This window comes from Gavia stellata, chromosome 4 (genome assembly GCF_030936135.1).
Source record: "Gavia stellata isolate bGavSte3 chromosome 4, bGavSte3.hap2, whole genome shotgun sequence".
Taxonomy (NCBI): Eukaryota; Metazoa; Chordata; class Aves; order Gaviiformes; family Gaviidae; genus Gavia; species Gavia stellata.
The window spans coordinates 77,504,238-77,517,789 of NC_082597.1; the positions used below are offsets into that span (position 1 = coordinate 77,504,238).

At 45.1% G+C, this 13,552-nt stretch overlaps 1 protein-coding gene across 2 annotated transcripts in view; it reads left to right on the forward strand.

Moving 5' to 3' along the window:
• The window catches only part of PARVB (parvin beta), a 65,730-nt gene that overhangs the window by 5,286 nt on the left and 46,892 nt on the right, over positions 1-13,552 (forward strand). Inside the window, exon 1 of one of the 2 annotated variants that reach the window (XM_059816482.1) lies at positions 8,857-8,868. The exons of the other annotated variant lie outside the window; for it this stretch is intronic. The gene's annotated coding sequence lies outside the window, so the exon portion shown is untranslated. Of the gene's footprint in view, positions 1-8,856; positions 8,869-13,552 lie in introns of those variants that run through there. 2 annotated transcript variants of the gene reach the window in all.

Below are 13,552 nucleotides of genomic sequence, written 5' to 3' on the forward strand. Positions count from 1 at the left end.
CCACTTTGGCTTTCTGGAGGGAAGAACATGAGGAAATAAGCTCAACAGCAGAATTAAATTGGAGGAAACAGTTTCTTTATCATTCCTTTGAAACTGATGGGGCCGCTTGTGCTGGTAATTGCTCTCTGGAGGGAAAAGAGGTTCAAAACCAGATCTGCTTCATTGCCTTCATATTGATGAGCACATCTCAAGTCTGTAAGGCATCCCCTTGAACACAACAAGATAGGAGAATTGGACTTGCTTAGGAAATGGATCTCATCTTTCATCTGAATATGGTATACTGAAAATAGTTAAAGTCTCTTAAAAGTTGTCTGTTGTGCAGTCTCCAGAGGTGTTTCTGTGTAAACAGACTGCAAAAAATTTAACTTCTCTGTCTCAGTGTGCTGCACCTTTGCTTTAGCCTTTGCCTAGTGGCTGCTTGAGACTTGTAACAAATTTATTTAGCTTTAAAATGATGCTGAAAGATGCCTGTTCAATAGATCCTAAAAAGATGAAAAGCTGTAAGGCATGCTCAACTCAGTCTTCATTCACCTTGCAGGTGGCATTCATGTTGGTGGTATTATTCAAGCCCGGGATTTGTCCTGGTCACAACCATACCTGGCCATTGCAGAGGGTCTTTCATGCTGGCTGTGCCCGTGTATCCTAGTTTATGAACTGGTACTGGTGGAATAATTGCTCTAACCTCTCTGATGTGGAAGAACTGTGACTTGGCCATTCACCTGGTGCTTAGAAAGGTCAGGATGGAGGTGTGCTACTGACGTGGTGCCTGCATTCTAGCTTTTGTCCTGAGGCACGGCTGCATTTCTGAGTAGTGGTGAAGTGCCAGGTAACTTGCAGGGTGCTGGCTAGTCTTGTGGTATTTCTCACAGGAAGCCTCATGAGCAAATCTGCCTCTCGTAGATCCTGGAGGTGCAATCTGAGATAAGCTTCAACTGGTTGCTTCTTAACTATCTCCTGAGCTGGTACTCAATGTATTTTTAAGGCTCTTCCTTTCAGTAGACTGGTGTTGAAGCTCACCCCCATCTTAACTTACTTTCCATGCTTGTAGTATGTGGCAGTGAGTTCTTAGTCAGATGATGAGACAAATACAAAGTATGTAGGGTCTAATTCAGTTGTCCTGGTTCACAGAAGTATGTTTGCTCCAGCCTGAGAGGATACTTGGCTGGGGAAGCGTGTTTGTGCATCGTAATGCGCTACTGCTGCTGAAATATCCAAACAGAAGATGAGATGGGTGCTGGTTAAGCAGAATTACTTGCTTTTTAAGAGAGGATTTTGTATGTAATTCTATTGAAGCTACAAACTGTTCTAGATACGTGTATATCCATAGAAAGACTGTGTGCAGACACATGCAAATTCAGGTTCTATTTATTATCCTTTCTACTACTAACTACTAAACAGAGAGAGACCTAAATTTCCAGTTGCAACCTGTGTAGTGTAATTGCTGAGTTTCTCCTGTAGGGCTCAGGAGTACCTCTGACCAGATCTAGTTTCAGTCTTGCCAGAGCAGTGCCAGTTTGGGTTCTGACACTGTTCTCTTCTGGCAAAAGCTCTACTCTGGATATAGTTTGTGCCAGTGTCTGAACCGAAATGGTGTTTACATGCACAGGAATCATCCTTTTAATCGTGTCATAAACCCCGTGTTTTTCTCCTGTAGCTGCAGCTAGGCTAGGATGGTTGACCCAATGCAGCTTTAGGCACAGTCTCTATTTAATAGAGTTTTGAATTAGAGCTGAAAGTTTTCTTCCAGACAGGATGCAGCAAGATCTGCGAAACAGCTCTGTAGCTCTTCAGTAGTAGATTGAAGAAAGTGCCTTGCTTTTATTTAAGAAAAACAGGCATTTTAAAGTTGGTGGGGTTTTTTTTCAGAGTTGCAATCATTAAAATAAGATGCATTATAAGAACACTATTACGTTTCATCATAAAACCTTAGCAAGGTGGTTATCAACACTTCTTATTTTCCAAAACCATATTTTTAAATACTAATGCGAGGATTTGGAAAGGGACTCCTTTTCTCCTTGAAGTCTACCCTTAAAAGCAATTGTTCAATGATACCTGTTTTCATTTCTTCTAAAGGATTTATTAATGCTAGCATCTTGGGAGAGACTTCTAGAAGCTGGCATCTGTCTGTTTCTCTTTCGGGGAGTGTGTGGGTGAGCCCTCTGAGACTTTGATGTATGGAGGGCTGCACGCGGACCTGGTATGAATGGGGGGAGCTGCGAAGTCACGACTTTATGCAAAGTCTGTGCAGATGCTCTCTGCTGGATGGTGTAAAGGGGGGATTCTTGGTCCCACTGGTGGATCTGTGCAGGGAGATCAGGCTGTGTTCTGCAGTGCATTGTATCATACTGACTTAAATACTTGGTTTTTTATTTAAGAGTTGTAATATTTAAGATCTCTTTATTAATATGTGCATCCTACTGATTTGCACATTGGCAATACAGGAGTCCAGAAGATTTAGTATAGTTACGCATAACAGTGCTAAATGTCTTTTTATGTACTTCAAGAACTGTTACAGGCCAGCTGATCTGAAAACAGATGAAGCTGGTGGAGTTTTCCAATGCACTACTTTGAGCTTTGGATCATACTTTGATGTTAGGAGATTTGGAGATTAGCTGGCAAGTTCTTCCCATTGTGAAAGCATGTCAGAACAACTTGTTGCTAAGGGATCCAGGGTTATGTGATCTGCGGCAAGACCAGCGTGAGACAGTCTGCTGTTTGCAGGAATCAGTGTTTCAGCAGTTACAGCTTTGCTATTCAACTGGGAAGGAAATTTAGTGTGTGTACCTTATGCATACAAGCGTCATGGACACAGCTGAGGAGATTCAGGTTTGTAGCTGTGGAAGTGCTGGTGTAGCTGGTACTTCAAAGCTGCTCATGAGGGATTTGGATGCCAAATTGCTGTTAGTTTTCAAAGGGAGTCGACAGAAATCTTGGCTGGCAAATACGCACCTGAGAGGTTGTCTGTGTCAGGGTTCCTGGGACATGATGTCTTCACAGGGGCATATGACCGTACAGAGACACTGACATGTATCATAAGGAGGAGGAGTTTTCTGCCTGTCCTGTAACATCATCTATTTGTGATCCTTGTCACCCTTGCTGCTGCTGGTGATGCAGGAGGCTCTGTGCATGCCTTCTTAACCCTGGAGTCTTGTTCCCTTTTCAGTGTTTTCAGCCTGTCCATGTTCTTATGACGATGGGGCAAGGTCTTCGCTGCAGCAGCAGGCTAAGGGCCAGCCCTCAAACTGCTCACAGGTGTTTCAGGAGACCTGAAGGCCATCAGGAAAGAAGGAAGGGAAGCCTTGTTTCCCAAAGGCTTCTCCTTGTGTTGGCCTCTGCTCATTACAGCAATCATGACTTCAGCCATCCTCCAGGTTCTTTGAACTAATGGGATCTGGGTATTTTGTTGTAGAAGCCAGAGACTTGAAAGTCAACCACGTGTCTCCAGAGAAAGATCTGACCTGTGCCAGTGTCTGGACGTGACTGATGCATGGGCTCTGTTCTGGTCAGCTGTCATGGTGTCCACTGAAAGATGCTTTATTCTGCACAGCCCTCTAATTGAGCTCTTTCGCGTGATGACTTTGGTAGTGGCTTATCCTCTCCTTCATACGTCCTCTGTCTGCTCTGTGAAATGTGTTATATATACACGTCACTGAGGAACCTTATTTTTTTCGTCAGGTCATGGTAAAATCAACTGAAGCAGTTGTCAGAGTTGTTTACTGTAACTTGCAAAGTATGCGCGTCTGTGGCAGGTTTTCCCCGGGGTGTGTATGGCATACATGGACTGTCCCTTGCTTTACGTGCTGTTCCGGTGGCTGCGGTCTACCTGTCTCTGGTCATTGTCATGGGCTGCAGTGGCACTTCTCGCCCTGGGCGGTGGAGGGAAGTGTGGCATGTGTTGTGGTGAGGAGGAGGGAAGTGGAAGGGAAGGGTGAGCGGTGGGAGAGCCCTGCTTTTCAGGGGACTCTTCTAGGCTGCCCTCAGGAGTGCTGGATCCTGGGACCTCTGCTGCAGAACAGGCCACTCGGTGACGGTGCATGCTGTCCCCACCACCGCAGGAGGGTTTGTGCGTGTCTGATCTAAACCAGCAGTTCTCACGAGGGTGACAGTGACCCCTGTTTATCTTTGGGGGTGGGCTGAGCGTGGAGGGGAAGTGGGAACAGGAACCTCTGTGTTGCACAGCTAGTAGGTCAGTGGCCAAGTGATCTCTCCAGGGTGAAGCATATTCAGCCTGCTCAGGTATAGATTTCCTAATTTGGACTCTTCTGTTGGCCAAGTAGAAAGCTGCAACCCAAAAGTCGTGAGTTCTGTTGTGTATGTCTAGTTTAGCTGGAAAAGTGTTATGGCTAACATATGTGGTTTTAGGGTTTTGTAATTTGAATCCCGTTAAGTCTTGCTGTGAAAACCAGATGTGGAGAGAGCATGCACACCTGGCAGTGTCTACTGGCCTAGAGCAGCGGCTCCATAATCTTCGTTCCCTTAAATCACTGTCACTTCCTCGTGGAGGAACATACATCCACACAACGAAGCTTGTAATTATAAATCCTGTACACACGATTTGCTTCCATGCACCCGCTGCAGACCCCTCTCCAGAGCCCTTAGGCTGAGAGGGGAGGCCATGGGATGGGATTCTGGTTTTGGCTTTGCTAGTGGCGAGCAACAGGATCTTTGGGAATTCTGTTGTGCCTCTCAGTGATTGTTTCTCCAAGTTAAAAAAGGCTTCTTTATAATCCCCGAGACCTATCTGGCAATCAGATGTAAACTCTTATAAAATCTCTTTTCAGCGTATGCTGTATTTCGGTTATAAAACAAGCAAGCTGTTCTGGCTCCTGGAATTCCAGTTCCTTCTTTAGTACTTCTTTCATTGTGTGGTTGAACCATAATGAAATCCACTGAAAAAAGAAACAGTGTATTTTCAATTTTAGCTGTCGTACGGCCTTATTGCTAATTTTTAATTAGCTGGGATGGTTGCATACACAATTTATTTGGAGTAAGGAGGGAGACTGTGAGAGCGGGATGAGGAGAGCTATTCTGACGTCTGTGTAGAGGCATGGTGTCTTTTTTATACTCTTTAAATAGAAAAATGTGTAATCCTCAGAAAGTGTCTTTCCACTAGGTCTGTTTGGCAGATGTATGCATGTGTGTTATTAAACAGATGCAGATACTTCTGGCATTTTAAAATAGAATAGTGTTGTTCGCTCTCTGGCTTGCCTAGTCCAGCAGATGGATTTAGAGGCTTTGCAGAATTGACAGGGTTTTCTTCAGACATGGTAGAATAGGAGAAAGTACCAGGGCATCCAGGCTTGCTCCTCCTTAGGAATAGGGTTATAAAATTGTCCCTCAGGATTACTGTTTGCCTTCTTCCCTGTGTATGGCTCCCAGTATTGTTACAGTGAATTGGTTCCATTGGAAAATTAGGCAGGCTGCAAGAATGGTAACACTATAGATATACCTTGGGTCTGTACTGAATTTGGTCTGACGGGGATCTTGACTCTCTAATTAGGTAATTAAATAAGCCTGTATAATGGAGCTCTATCATTGGGAAACTGGATTTTAATTGGGTGCAGGATGTCATGCTCCAAATGGTGCTGCTGTGCCAGGTGATGATTGTCTGCGAGCAAACCAGATCTGCTGCCTCTGTAGCAGATCTGATGCTGTCTGCCAGACAAACTGATAGGGCTTTTTGCATGTGGAAGGGGAGAAGCAGTCATGACTGATCTCATCTCATGTGGCGATAGTCCAGCTTCAAGCTGGACCTTGGCAGGTCCTTCCAAGCAACATTTCTCTGATTCTGTGGAGCTGGGTTTTTTGAGGGTCCCTCATCAGGGAGAGAGATAGATGGTAATGGGAAGGGAAGAGGGACTGGCCTTACTATCCATCCGCTCTCTGCTGTATGGTTGAAGGAGAAAGGCATATATTTGTTTCCATGGTGTGTGCAGGATAACTGGGTGCTTGTGAATTTTTCCTCTGACTGCTCACACAGATTCAGACTAATAGTTTCCCTCTTGACCACTTATGATGTCCTTAATTAGACCGCTGTCTTGAAAGTGCCCGCTTTCACTGCAGCACTGCAGCTGTAGCTGCGCTAACACAGTGCGGGGCCGTAGTTTAAATCATCACCTTGGATCGTCAGTATCGTTTAGCTTCGTATCATTTAGTTTAAAAAACTAAACTGTGGTGGCTGTTGCTCTGCTGATATCAGTAGTAAGAGCCATAAGAAGGCTAGGGAGCTATGCTTTGACCAAGCCATGACTCTGACGTTTAAGGTGGTTGTTTGTTTTATACTGTCTTTCCAACTGTATATTTCTGATCCCTTAATTCCTGTCATTTACATGTTAACAAACAGTTCGCAGGTACCAACATTTGCCAAGCTGGTTCAGCACCTGGTAAAAAGCCTTTCTCCATCAGCTCTTTAACCAACAGGGAACACGTTTGGATTTTCTTTTCTGTGGACAAACTGGTAAATCAAACTGTAATTTTTAGTGAGTGACTTTTCTTGCCATGAATGGCATTACGTGCAGATGCTGTACCACCCAGAATCTTGGAAGAAGACATCGTCACTGGATTCCTTCGTTTGCTAAGCAAATGTGCTGTTGATCCAGTGGTTGGTAAGAGTTTTCTCCAAGAATGCAAACACAATTACTTTGAAACTGCCTGAGCTGGGGAATTCCGCTTTCGTACTGAATGCACAGGAGATGGGCACTGTTCTTCCAGGGAGGCTGAGTAATTTGGTGTGTCACAGCATAGCTAGCCAGATGATTCCATGGAGCTGTATTGGGAGTGTGGAAGATTACATATGTATTCCATTGGAAGAGTAAAAACGGAGTAACTAATCCCTGTGCAAGAAAAGGGGGGGAAGAGATCCTCATGGCTGCCTGTGGCACTGCCCCTGTGTCGTGTGGTCTGTTTGTCTCGTGGTCTCTCCTGGGATGTGTCCTGTTTAACATCGTCCGTGACCCGGAGGAGGTGATGGAGTGCACGCTGGTACGGTTTGCAGAGGACACCAGGCTGGGTGACCCGCTGACACACTTGAGGGCAGGGCTGCTGTTCAGGGAGACGTAGACGGGCAGGAGAAATGGGCTGGCGGGAACCTTCTGAAATCCAACAAGGACAAGTGAAAAGTCCTGCACTCAGGCAAGAAGAGCCCCCTGCAATGATAGGGCTGGAGAATGCCTGCCGGAGGGGCAGCTCTGCTGGAAAGGCCCTGGTGGGCCAGCAGCCTGCCATTGCTGTGAAGACCAACAATATCCTGCGCTGTATTAACAGAAACACAGTCAGTAGATGGAGCAAAGTGATTATCCCCCTCTACTCGGCCCTCCTTAGATTCCATCTGATACACCGTGTCCAGTTTTGGGCTCCTCAGTATGGGAGAGACATGGGCTCCTGGAGCACCTTCAGCAGTGGGCCACCAGGATGACGGCTGGAACGCTTGTCCTGTGAGGAGAGCTGGGGGAGCTGGGCTTGTTCAGCCTACGGAAGGGGCTGCTTCAGGGAGATCTGTAATAAGCAGTCTGCTGATACCTCCGAGGAGATGATGGAGAAAATGGATCCAGGTTCTTCACCGTTGTGCATAGCAGAGGAGAGAGACAACGGGTATAAGCTGAAACGAATGAGGTTCAGTCTGGGCAAAGGAAGAAACTTTTTCATGCTGGGGACTATGAAGCAGTGGGACAAGATGCCTGGAGAGTTTGTGCAGCCTCTGCTCTTGGAGGTTTTAAGACGTGACGTGATAAAGCCCTGAGCAACCTGGTCTGATCTCAGAGCTGACCCTGCTTTGAGGAGGAGGTTCAGCTAGAGACCTCCTGAGGTCCTTTCCACCCTGAATTATCCAATGATCTTATGCAGCTCCCTGGCACCTTAGACTCTTCCAAGGCTGGTGTAAGGACATTTTTTAAACAGAGTGAAGTCTGTGGATTAATGATTTACGAGCATGTGAATACAAGGGTGTGCAGTGGAACTGTGCTTCTTCTCATCATGGTCGTTTTACTGGTTTTGCACTGAGGTATTAGTAAGAGCACAATTTTTTTTTTTCTCTCTTTTTTTGCCTGTCTAACCTTTTAGTGAGGAGGAAAGCATGGATTCCACTCGGCTGCTCCTCTGGCTGCTGCTTTAGTGAGGGTGAGTTGAAGAGGCTGCGTAGTTAGAAAGCTCTTTTGGGACTGACCAGTAGCTGAGCTTGAAAGTCTCTAAGATGTCCAGCCCCGCTGAAACACCACCTTGTCTAGCTCATAGGACCTGGTATTATCAGTGCAAAGGGTTTTAAAGAGACCACAGAAAGCTAGAACTGCAAATCGTGTAGAACGTTGATGTGCTAAGTAAACAAATAATAACAGCTGCAGGTCTTTTTAATACTTGGTGAAATGTGACATTTTCTTGTCCTTTGGACTTGTTTTGATTTGATTCTTGGGGTGGCTATTGTTTTATGGTTGCATTTTGTTACCCCTTGAAGGCTGTGTTTGGGAGAGTGGGCTGGAATGGCAGTCGGAGGCCTGAGCTCCACTCTTTCTACATGGTCTTCAGCAGCTCTGTTAGGACATGGTGCTGTCTATTTCTTGCTTAAACCTGGCAGAGTTAAACATCTGAATGCTTTTATGGCAGTCGCTATCTTCACTGTACCTTCCCCTCATGGACTGGCTTTTATCTGACCATGGGCTCTGAGTTCCAGACTTCCTTTTACCATGAGGTCTGTAGTGCGTATCACTGAAAGGCTTGTCTTGTCAGGCTCCTCTGGTGCTCAAAGCAACAAGTAAAATGATTTTCCACATATGACTTGTCTGGAAACCAGTGAGAAAATGTGTTTTGCAGCATCTGCTTGTATAGTGAGATATTTCAGTTCATTTTCAGTACACTGCTTTACTGCCCTGGATGCAGGTAGGACACAGGAAAGGTGGAGCGAGGCGTGAGCAACCTCAGTATATGGTACTCTGAAAACTCTGTATTGAGTGTTTAGGTTAAAGCTTCTAGTCTGGAGCACTGCCTACCCCTCCATTGGTCCTGTGCTCTGTTGAACTCAAAACAAGTAGTTACTACCAAACCCTCAACTTGTTGCAAATATAGTTGCTATATGTGAGTGCTTTTCAGGGTTTTCCTTGTCTTTCTGTGTGACATTTGGGCAACTTCAGCGATTAGGCATGTGCACTTTTTGTGGTTTGCAGGATCATTTATGTCAGCTTATTCTTCCTGTAGAATCATGTTGCGCAAGCAAAAAAGTTGCTTTTTTTGAATTGCAAGTCATAGCTGTAGCCTTCTCTCCATTTGTGTGAAGTTTGTTTGTTGAGCTCTGTACTATCAGCTGGAGAAGACGGTGCCTTTCTGTTACTTCGTGTGCTCACCTGCCATCTCTGCCTTCAGAAGTGAGTCTGTTACTCTCTGCTTCTCTTGACATGTTCAGAAGAACAAGCAACATCAAACGTTTTCATATTTGCACAGTAGACTGCTTTTGGTGGTGGTTGTTAACCTTTCCATGCCTTTGGAAAGGAGGGCGAAGAATATGGGGAAAGCAGTAAGCTGAAGCAGGTAAAACTGCTTGGGCTGTTAATTAACTGAGGGCGTTTCATTGGGGTACCTACAAATGAAGTGTTGAACCATGAGAAGGAGGTGGAAAGAAGTTGGTGGAGGGATGGAAAGCAGCTCAGTTGTAAAATGCGTTACCATGAGCCGCAGTGGTGACTTTTTTGATGCCGAGTATTCTGTTTGATAAAGTTTGCACAGTTAGATTTGTATGTAGGATCAGAGATGGAGCTTGTAGGAGGCAGTAAACTGAAGTGCTGTTTTCTCCCAGATTTCTTCATGATGCAGAAGACAAGAATGGAATGAATGGACTAGGCAACTCTATTCCAGAGTAAGGCTACTAGCTCTGCTTCTGACAGCTTCTGCTGTCTCTCCCTTGGTGATTTGCTTTGGCTGGACCCATCAAACATGGATACCTCAAGTAGTGAGTTGATTCTGGTTTCTGGAGTTGCTTTTGATTAAAAGAGCCTTGTTAGTGCTTGGCACCTTGCGGAAATCAACCTGCTTCATTGGGGATCTCAGACAGTTCCTAGACTGTGAACGTGCTGTTCCCTACTTGCTTGTGCCCATCAACTTTGATTGTAGGAGTACACAGAAGCCTTGGAGAGTACTAAGCACTATATAGTAGAATACAGTATTTCATGGAGAATTGATGGCAGTAAATTTAAAATGCCTTGCAGGTTTTCTGCCGGGGGTGGATACAGGCCAGAAGTCTCCTTTAGTCCTTTCCTCTTCTCATCAGACTTTTTCTTTTCCTCTGTTCTCATCAGGCAGATTTGACTCCACATCTTTCTTTCAGGTGGAAGTTGTCCTGGTGCGCATTGCAGTATGCTTGGGAGAACATAATCCTCCACCATTGCTTCCTGGGAAGAAGTGACCTTTTGTATGTTGTGATGGAATTGTAACTGGGGGAGGCTGAGAAAGTAAGTTTTCCTCATTTTCAAGTAGAACTTGTGTACAGAGGGAGGAGTGTAGCTTTCCCTAGTTGCTTTTAGGGTCCTTTCAAGCTGCAGTTACTGCCTGTGATGTTTGAGGCAGCAGCCTGGCTTTTCCCTGTCAAAAACCTGGGATTGAAGCAATCTGTTTACACGTGCAGGACAAAGCAAGTGCCAAAGGTATGCCCAGTTCATGTCGCGGAGTGTAGAAGCTGTATAGTTTTGGTGTGTATTATGTTAGTACTTAGGAGAGCAGGGTAAGGGGTAGATACTTTAGAAAGTATTTTATTTTTGCCTTAGAAATAAAAATGAGGGCCTGGGACCCTCTTTACCTGAAACATTTTCCCATTTATTGACAAGGCTGTGCAAAAGCTAGTGCAAGAGGCAGTGGGGGAGAAAAGTCGCACATCTGTGAAATGAATGGATACACGATGTTAAGTTGCGGGGTCCTGCTCCCAGGCAGGTGCTGGTTCCAGACCTCAGAGTGCGCACAGGGTCTAAGCGGGCACTGAGCTGTAACAGCCAGCGTGCATCCTGAGAATACTGCAGCACGTTACCAGTAGCAAATGCAGCTTGTTGACCTCTCCTTGCTCATCTGCGTGAAGGGGAGTGTTGTTCTGCTTTGGGCAGAGAGGACAAGATGTCAGAACTGTTTGCTGGGAGCTGCTTAAAGATATACACGCCTCTCAGGTACGAGGAAATGTGATTAAAAAAATATGCCATTTTCAAAGCTGTGGGATTGCTGCAGTAAGGTCAATGTAGGGAGGCTGAAGCAGAGCTGATGAGGTCAGTGTGTCAGCTCAGCATCCTACTGGGTGGCTTTTTCCATACTTGAAAACCTTGCTTTTGTAGGCGTAATTTTATAAATACTTTAAAACACCATTCTTGTCCACACCTTTATTTCTGCTGTTTGGGTTTTTTTAGGCCAGCATTAGTGTTTGTGTGTCTACACAGTGAAAATTAACTTTATATTTTTTTCCTTTCTTATCTGGTTAGTTTTCAGGCACTGTCCCCACTCTGTGCCATAATGTGGCTTCTGCAACCACTACTGCCAGCAAAAGGGAAGTGGTGAGTGGCAGCTAGGGATGGAGGCGAAGTCTGGAGTGCCCCTTTGCTGACAGCACGGATGCCTGCCTGATAAAGACAGCTACATAACTTAAGATAATGATTAAAGAAACGACAAACAGGGACTTACAGCAAAATGATGAATCCAAAGACTGACTTTTAGTTTTAGCTCCGTAGCTCTCTGTCAGCTTCTGTCAAAGTCTGCATCTTGCTTTTCTGCCTTGCAGAACATATTTTGAAGGATTCCTATTTAAGTATTCACTAAGTGGGTGTTAGACCTGTTGCATGAGCTGAGCGGAAAGGGACTAAAACAGCCAGGGAGCCAAATGCTGAGATGAATTCTGGCTTGGTGCTTTGGTAGCTGTGAGGCTTGAATGGGATCAGTACAACTGCTGTAAAGAAGACCCGAATATTAAATACAATGGCTCCGTGTTGGTACTTGCGGGCTCGTCTTGCCTTTTATCACTGCCTATTTATGCCCAGACAGCTGTAGATCAGCTCCGGCTTTGTCAGTTGCTTATCAGAGCCAGATTAATACTGAAGGGGGGATCTATCTGTTCCGTTATGTCAGCAGTGTAACAGCAGTGGTAGCCAGTCCTGCTTTGCTGGCTGTTGGGTTGTCCATGGCTGCCCAGCACAGGCAGCGGCTGGCTGAGGGCAGGATCCTCCTTCCTCCTTGGCAGCACCAGCGCTGCATTCGCAGGGCCCTGCAGGGAGCTGGAGCAGAGAACTGGTTCAGCGCACAGCAACTTCAACTTCGTAGGATTCACCTTTCTTGCTGTACTAAAGTGGGCCACGTAACTGGCTAAAGATCTGTCTGCTTAGTAATTACAGAGTCTCATTTTGTTTGGCTTGGTGTTCAGTTGCCAGTGCTGGTCATGTTGAAAGCTGCTTGTGGCTGCTGTGGTCTGTTTAGTACTCCTCTCTCCCAAGCTGCTGCTTCTCTGCCTGTTCCCGTTCTGCCTCAACGCACCCTTCTTCTTTTCAGGAGAGCTGGTCCATGTGCAGGGCTTGGCCAGCATAGCTGTAGCAGTGTTAAAATTGGCTATCTCAATACAGGTGTCATCCATGAAAAAATGCAAATTCTTTTTTCACCAAAATTTAAAAAAAAACCCAAACAACTCAATAGAAAGATAAGAATTTTCATGGGAGAAAAACTGAAAGCAGTATTTCACCCTCATAAACAAAACCCCAGCATCTCATAAGGGTTTCCAACTGGCTCAACTATCAAATACGCTGCTACCATGCTAGATACATATTTTACCCCTGGCAAATATAAAGGGGAGATCTTTGTTCTGGCAGTCACAGAATAGATCCCTCATCTGTTCAAGTTTAACACATCCATATAAGCAAGCATGGCCTGCTCTTTGCAACTAAACCAAAACCATTATTACAGCCCTTTCCTAAAAGTTGCCTTTAGCTTTGCTTTTCCCTTTTTTTAGATCTTTCAATTTCTTCAAGTGACAGAGCCTGGCCATTGTGAGTGCCTTGTCTGCCTACTGAGGCATATAATTTCCTTCATTACCACAGATCTGCTTTGAATGCAGTGCCTTGATACAGTGCCTTTATGTGGATTTGATCAAGTCTTTGCCTTTGATCTGCCTGGGATTGTTAATTCTCTATTATAATTAATAGAGGCTTTGTCTTTCTCCTGCAGTCTCTATCAAAAGATCTCAGAGCCTTTTGTAAATGTTAAGCGATCAGTAATGCAGTAGCAGACTGGTGAGTTGTGTGTGTGGTTTGTCTCTAGAAAAGAGACAAAGACTGTCAGTGTATCAGCATGCACTGCTTTTGGGGCTGGTTTGAAATCTTTCAGTACAACAGTTTTTCTTGGAAAATACCAGTTTTTGTAAAACTTTTTTTTTTTTTCCAAATGTTCCTAGAAGGCTTACAGTTTTGAAGATGACTTTGCGTGAAAGAGTTTTAGGTGTCAGGTGGAAATTCTGCATGTGTTGGTTAGTCTGTGATAGGCAAACAGAGGTTAAGAGATAGACACTCCAGGGTCTTTACCCACCAGGGACCTGCTGCCTTCTGGTCTGACACCT